Source organism: Cheilinus undulatus, linkage group 6 (assembly GCF_018320785.1).
Source record: "Cheilinus undulatus linkage group 6, ASM1832078v1, whole genome shotgun sequence".
Taxonomy (NCBI): domain Eukaryota; kingdom Metazoa; phylum Chordata; class Actinopteri; order Labriformes; family Labridae; genus Cheilinus; species Cheilinus undulatus.
In genome coordinates, this window is record NC_054870.1 from 23147757 (window position 1) to 23155952 (window position 8196).

The window sequence follows — 8196 nt, forward strand, 5'->3', positions numbered from 1 at the left end:
CCAGACTGTGGAGATATAGGATTGCCACTGGTTGCAGAATCTCATCTCCATATCTCTCTGCATTGAGATTGCCTCCAGTGATGACAAGCCTGGTTTTTCCAGTGAGGGATATGCTGCCATCACACTGCCTCCACCAAAAGATGGTACTCTATTGGTGCAGCTATCAGCATAGAGTTCCCTGCGTCTTCTCCACACTTTGACCCTACGATCCAACCTGGACTCATCTCTGAACATAACATTCCTCCACAGGTTCAGGTTCCAGTGCACGTGTTGCCAACACCAGCGCAAACGGGCCTGACAGGGAAGGGCAGTCATGGCAGGCCTCCTGGCAGCCCTATGAGACTGGAGATTGGCTGCGTGCAGTCTGTTCCGAATTGTCTGGGCAGAGAGCCGTTGGCCATATCTTCCTGCAAACCTTGACTGCAAATCTGTAGAAGACAGCCTACGGTACCTAAGTGCTGACAGGGTGAGGAGACGGTCTTCTTGGGGTGTCGTCTTCTTGGGACGCCCACTGCGCGGCCTGTCTCTGACATTCCCCGTTATATGGAACTTGGCCTTCAGTTTGGAGATGGTACTAGGGCTCACTCCAAACAATGCCGCAACTTGGTTTTGTGGAAAACCAGATCAATTAATCGGTACCAGAAGCTCAAAACAAGAGTCAATAGCAACAGCAAAACAAGCTGTTTGGCAGAGAAGATTTGGCAAATTTTTCACAGGTGCAATACACATACTCAGCTCTGTTGCTCATCCCACAAATGCATCATCCTTACAAATGTGGCACCATTTAAAGGGTAATAAACAGGTTTTCCAACGGTATAAGACTTATTGCCAAGAAACGTTGTTACAACAAAGAAATAATGTACCAAACACACATTTCCTTACTTTCTGTGCTCAGTTTAGAATCATAACGTACAGCATCTTTGTGACCTTAAAGTTGTTTTGCTGCTGATTATTGAGTTTTACTCCTCAATAACAATAATACAGTGGGCTGCATCACAGGCTCGCTCTATCTCTCTATATATTATGCTCTATCCAGGCAGCATGACGTGGTGTGTGTCTAATAATTAAAGTCCCCAAAAGTCACAGGAGTTCCAGGCTCGCTGAAAATACTGCCACAGGGGCTTCAAAGGCAGATGAGAGGCCACACCCAGGTGAAGTAGGCTCACTGAGTTCTCTGAGTCTGACAGTGGATTCCATCCAACAACTATCTGTTGAATCCTGCTTGGAATCTCAAAGTTTTTGCTGCTGTATAAATGAAGAGGAGCTTAATCAAGCCCCTGAAGCAAAATTGTGGACGTTTTTAACACTCTGTGGAGTTTTTTGGCCTTAGTTGGACTTTGGGCCTAGTAGGCCTTGGTTGATGACCAAACCATGCCACCCAAAGCTTCAAACAACACTACTGAGGAATATGTCACCATGGCTCAAGTGCGTGAATTGTTGGACCAGCAAAAGGACTTCTACAGAACATTGATTGAACAACAGGAAAAAAGCTTCAAGACTTGTGTACAGATCATTGTTGACTCTTCAAACAAGAGGATTGATGATCTGTCAAAGCAAGTCTATGATTTCAAGGTGAGTCTGGAAATGACTCAAAAGGAGTTTGATGATTTTAAAATCTCATGTAAAACTTGGTCCAAGAACTGCAGTGAAACCAGAGCAGATATGGACACAATTTGCAAGAGCTTGATCTCAATCACAGACAAGACAGAATATCTGGAGGGCCAGTCTAAACGCCATAATATTGTTGTGGATGGCATTAAGGAGTCTATTAGAGAAAAAGTTAGTGAATCTGAAGAAAAAGTGAGAAAGCTCTTCAGTGAAAAACTACAACTGGATCATATGAAGATAGAGTTGGAGTGGGCCCACAGGACTGGGAAGCCAGTGACACCAGAGAAGCCCAGGCCCATTGTGGTTAGATTTCTACGGCTAAAGGACAAGCTTACTGTTCTGGACAAAGCTAAAAACTTGAAGGGCTCAGGCATTTTCATCAATGAGGACTTTCCTGAAGCCGTTCGGCAGAGAAGAAAGGACCTACTCCCAGCAATGAAGGCAGCTCGAGAGAGAGGTGACATTGCATATTTGAGATATGACAAACTTATTGTCCATCCACCTACCACAAACCATTCGCAACAAAGGAAGGCCAGTGCTTAGACTTTGTTTCTTTAGTTTCTACCATTAGGTTCTTATATATATATATATATATATATATATATATATATATGTATATTTTTAATTTTTTTAAATCAAACTTTTCACTTCCATTTTCTTTTCCTCTTTAATACTCACTATGGACTACAATGAATCCAATTTCGAAGGTCAAACCTTGAACCCCTTTGATGCCTCTAACATTGACTCTTATAATCTTGATTTTGACCCAGATCTAAATTTTTTTTCATCACTTGATACCTCAAACCTCTGTAGTTTTTATAATGAAACCCAGTTTAATGACTTATGTGTTTCTATGCCTACTAATGTATTCTCTACTTTTCATCTGAATATAAGAAGTCTTTCTAGTAACTATCACAAATTCCTTCGTTATATATTTTCACTTGAACATACTTTTTCTATTATTGCCCTGTCAGAAACATGGCTTAAAGAGGATTCTAAAGATATTTTTGAATTACCTAAGTAAAATTCGGTTCACTATCTAAGACAGAATAGATCTGGAGGTGGAGTATCTCTGTTTATTCATGATGACTATGAGTTTAAAATTAGAAATGATCTCTCTCTGAAATCAGATAAAGCTGAGATGGAATCTGTTTTTATAGAGATCTTTAATTCTAATGGAAAGAACATTATCGTTGGTGTCATTTATCAGCCACCTGACTCTATCATCAAAGATTTTAATGAAAGTTTGTCTTGTTCTCTTGACCTGATAAACAGTGAAGAAAAACTCTGCTATATTTTAGGAGATTTCAATATAAACCTTTTCAACAATAAATCAGATACTGTGGATTTTCTCAATATTCTTTATTCTAGTTACTTTTTTCCTCTCATACATAAATCTACACGAGTTAAAGAAAACTCAGCAACTCTTATTGACAACATCTTTACTAATTCTTTGAATGAGGGAATGAAATCTGGGGTCTTGTATTCAGACTTATCAGATCATTTTCCCATATTCCAATACTCTTTAAAAAAGGTGAATAGAGTTAAACATACCAAGAAAAATATGCACAAAAGAATTATGAGTAAATCAAACATTTCTAAATTTAAAGAAATGCTTGCCAGTATTCTATGGGATGACTTATATAAAGAAAACAATGCAGATCTTGCATATCAAAATTTTATGGAAATCTTTGGTTCTTGCTTTAATGTATGTTTTCCAATAGGCAATTCTAACAAGAAATACAGTCAAGACTTTAATAAGCCTTGGTTTACAGCTAAGTTACTAAAACTATTGAGGAAAAAGAACAAACTATATAGAAAATATATTTTAAATCCTACTCCTCCTACTCATGGTATATATAAATCCATTAGAAATAAATATATTAATTCCATTAGATCCGCAAAAAAAAATACTTCAGTGAAAACTTTCAGAAGTGTTCAAAAAATATTAAAACTACATGGAAGGTGATAAATCAACTACTGCAGAGAGAAAATACAATATCAGAGCTACCTTCTGTCTTTTTGGATGGGGAAAATTCTTTTGATGATTTATTTGATATAGTTAACAAATTTAATAGTTTCTTTGTTAATATTGGGTCTGAAATGGCAAATAAAATTCATACTTGTCAAGGTAATCCATTGGATTTTATTCCAAATGGGTTTCCAATTGTTTCATCTTTTAAGCCACCTGATTTTCAGGAGATAAGTGACATAATTGATGAACTAAAAACATCTTCTGCTGGCCATGACAACATTTCTGCATTCCTTGTCAAGCAGGTGAAAGAGTCAATATTGCAGCCTCTTGTTCACATCTTTTCCCTGTCTTTGAAATCAGGTGTTGTACCAGAGGATTTAAAAGTTGCCAAAGTTATTCCTTTGTTTAAATCAGGTGATACACATTGTTTTAATAATTATAGACCTATATCTATTTTGCCTTGTTTTTCGAAAATATTGGAGAAAATTATCTACAAAAGGATTCTTTTTCATTTAGATTCTAACACAATTCTTTACAAGCACCAGTATGGATTTCGCAGAAATCACTCCACGTATATGGCTCTGCTTCATCTGACTGACAAAGTCACCTCTGCACTTGATAATAATGAATTTGCTTGTAGTATATTTTTAGACCTCTCAAAAGCATTTGATACAGTTGACCATCATATTCTTTTGGACAAACTGCATAAATACGGTTTTCATGATACTACATATGAATGGTTAAAAAATTATCTTTTTAACAGAAAACAGTTTGTCTGTGTTCAGGGTTGCTATTCTGACAAAGCTAGATTATTCTGTGGGGTTCCACAAGGTTCCATTCTTGGACCTTTATTATTTCTCATTTACTTAAATGACTTATCGAGTGTTTCAGATAGTGTTTTGCCAATAATGTTTGCAGATGACACAACCTTAGTTCTATCTCATCCAAATTTTAGTTCTTTAATTAAGAATGCTAATATTGGTTTAACTGCTTATTCTGATTGGTTCAGATTAAATAAACTATCTTTGAACATAAAAAAATCAAATTTTATTATTTTCAGTGGTAAAAGTCATATAACAAGAACCTATCTCAAATTTCAATTGAGTCTGTTAAGATGCCTCAAGTGTCAAATACAAAATTCTTGGGAATTACTATTGATGAGACTTTGAGCTGGAGAGAACACATTGACTGGGTTAACAGAAAAATAAATAAATCTATTGGTATAATAAGGAGGGTTAGTCACCTGGTCACTACAAATTGTCTCCTCACTCTTTACTACAGTTTAATTTATCCTTATCTTTCATATTGTAACTTAATTTGGGCAAGTACATCTACTACTACTCTTCACAAAACTTTGGTCCTCCAGAAACATTTTGTTAGAATTGCAACCCGGTCTGAGTCACGTACATCATCAGTTCCTCTAATGAAGAGACTCAAAATTCTTACCATTTATGACATTAATGTTCTTCAAATATGTGTATTTATTTACAAGATACTTTCAAGTGAGGGGAATATTCCTGAACAGTTTAAAATATATTTCAAAGAAAACTCAATGGTTCACTCTTATTCTACTCGTCATTCTTCTGATCTTCATCGTCCAAAAATTCTTACTTGCAGAGGTCAATTTTCATTCAGGTATAGAGGTACCAAACTATGGAATAGCTTTTCTCATCTGCTAAAGAAATGTTCCTCTACAAATTGTTATACAAGATGTTTAAAGGATCATTTAATAACTGCTTTGAAATAGATTCTCTTTTTCATGCCAGTTATGTGTACATTTTATAAATTATTTTTTTGTTTTTGTTTTTTTATCTTTATCCCTTGAGTCATTGGCAATACAATCCCTCATAGAACTCACACACAGTCATACACACCACTCACATTTTCTATGTAATCTTCTTATTTTTTATTATTTTTCTTTCTTTTTATAATTGTTGTTGCAAGCTTGTCATAACTTCCGAGTAACTTGTTTTTTGTTTATTTTTATTTATTTATTATAATTTTTTTTTCTTTCTTTCTTTTTGTATGTTATACGTGCATATAATATTGTGTAACTTTAATATCCTTTAGGTGGAGGCTTCAAATAAGCCCTTTGGGTTTTTTGCCTCTCCCTGCACCTCATATAATTTGTCATCTTTGTCTTTTGTGTATTTCATAATTGTGCAAAATAAATAAAATAAATAAAAATAAAAATAAATTGCGCCAATGGGAAGGCACAACGGCTAGCTTCAACAGGAAAAACAAGTAAGATGCAACGATTTATAGTTCAAAAGTTACATAACTTTTGATAAACTGTGTCACTTCTTGTCATGTACAACAGCGCTGGTGTGGAATGCATTTTTACAATTACGTTCAGAGAAAAACTCACACAGACACAGTTCTTTGCTGCTGCAGTGGGTCCTTTGGTTCATCTTTGCTGCTCTTAAACAGTAGCCCATGCATGATGTGCTGCCGGCAGCAAAGAAGAATTGATTTCAGGTTTACCAATACTTACATTTTAAGTGTTATCGGACGTATTTTTAATACTGGAATCAGAATCGGAACAACCCTACATCTACTTAATAAATAGTGCTTTGATCTCAGTTAATTTAAGCTTATCTAACTTACTTATTTAAACTCTAGTGTCCAAATGCACACACTACTCTTTTCATACACATGGCTCCTCTGCTCTTCCTCTAACAAGTACCTTATCTTATATCAGAATGATTCAGCCGTACATTTCATGCATGACACAATTTATGATTTGAAATCATACATTGGTTAAGTGGTTAGGCTGCAACAGCTGATCTCCACAAGAAAGGCTGTTATGATGCGCAACTATCCAAAAATGAATACAGCACAGAATAATATTCACAGCATCAACAGCAAAAAAAACTATTAAAAGCTACAGGAAAGGTTCATGTTTAAAGTGAGGTTAATAGTACATATAGGAACCATGAAGAAAAGATCACCTGTAAAATGTGATGTACACAATATTGCATCTTTTTGTATGAATTTTGGAAATAAAAATTGTCCATTTTCATTGCTGCAGCTATGCAGCACCCTTATGATTTCCTCCAGAAATACCTGCAAATTTGACTACAGACATCGACTATCCCCTGTGAATGCACCACACCAAACACTGACATCAGGGGATAATTCACAAATTACCAGAGGTCCCTCTGGTATACTTATCCCATACAAAAGGGCACAAGTAATACAATTATCTAATGGGGACTTGTTATGAAGTTTGTGAGCACTTTTCAGCATTTATCTGAGCAGATGAAGATGAAATGTTATGCGTTATGAGCGAATGTTATGAGTGCATAACTCCCAGCGCTGGGGTAAATTAGTGCATGCTCCTAGAGGAAACTTTTTTGCTTCAAGCCAACAGTTGAATGTTCCACATTTTGGTTTGTTTGATGCAAAATACATGATGTGCTTTAAGCTTATGATCCCTTTGCATGAAATGATAAATGTTTTTACCACTGTTAAATAACAAAACAGCTTAACATCACAGAGCCTGTAAGACTCAACAGCAGTATCGATAAGATTAAATGATACTGATTTTTGGGTATTTGAAAAATACAGTCGGGTCTTTACAGACCTGGGTTCAGTCCCCATCCCAAGTAAAGACATACTCTTCTTCTGGATTATGACTGATAAATCAGAGGAAAAAAACTTTTTTATTTTGCCTGCAAGGCAAAGCAACTCCAGCTAATGATTTCAGTACTGAATAAGAGGAGCAGTTCACTGATGTCACCTTGGATTAAACAATGTGGTTGTAAATCAAGTCAAAGACATCGTCTTCATTTTGAATTAGAGTGTAGGAGTAACCCCTGCTAGGCAGCCATCTCCACACCCCTCCCTTCTGCAACACCTAACCAGTATGAGGTGTTGCTGATGTTGCCTTAATCAAGACAAAATACAGATCAAAGCTGGACCTTGAAAATACACTGAGAGTAGGGATGGGGATCGTTAATTTTTATTGATATTGAAGATTATCGATACTCCTTATTGATCCAAGTCCTTATCAGTACCACTATCAATACTTTTCTATAGTTTGGTGAAAAAACAAAATGGAGACAAATACTTACACTCGAGTGGTCTTAGCTGAGTAGTGCTTGAGTTATAAAGCTTTAATTCAGTCTGCAACATCTGTTATATATCCCTCAAATATAAACACATTCACAACTGTATTTAGGAGGGTTTCTCATCCAAAACTAAATCTTCCCATTTTTATGTGACATTTGAACACATCGTAACATATAGAATACAGTCCTCTAATTTACTGAGATTACCTGAACGCACCATATTTTCCGTCTTTCAGCTGTCGAGTTTGATCATTAACTCTAATTGTGACGATTCCACCACTGATTTCTACACTGGATTAATTCTTTTGACAAACAGGACTTGCTCAAAGTTTTGGAACACTTTTCAGTGTTAATCTGAGCAGCTGAAGAAGAAAAATGTTCTGAAGCAGCTTAAGTGAGGGATATGAGAGCCTGTTACTCCCAGCACAAGCGCATATGTTTGCATGCGACTCGCAGGCAGTGTCTTTTTTCCTCAAGCCGACAGTTGAAGGTACCACACTCTGGTCTAATGTGATGCACAATATTGATGTGTTTATAGTT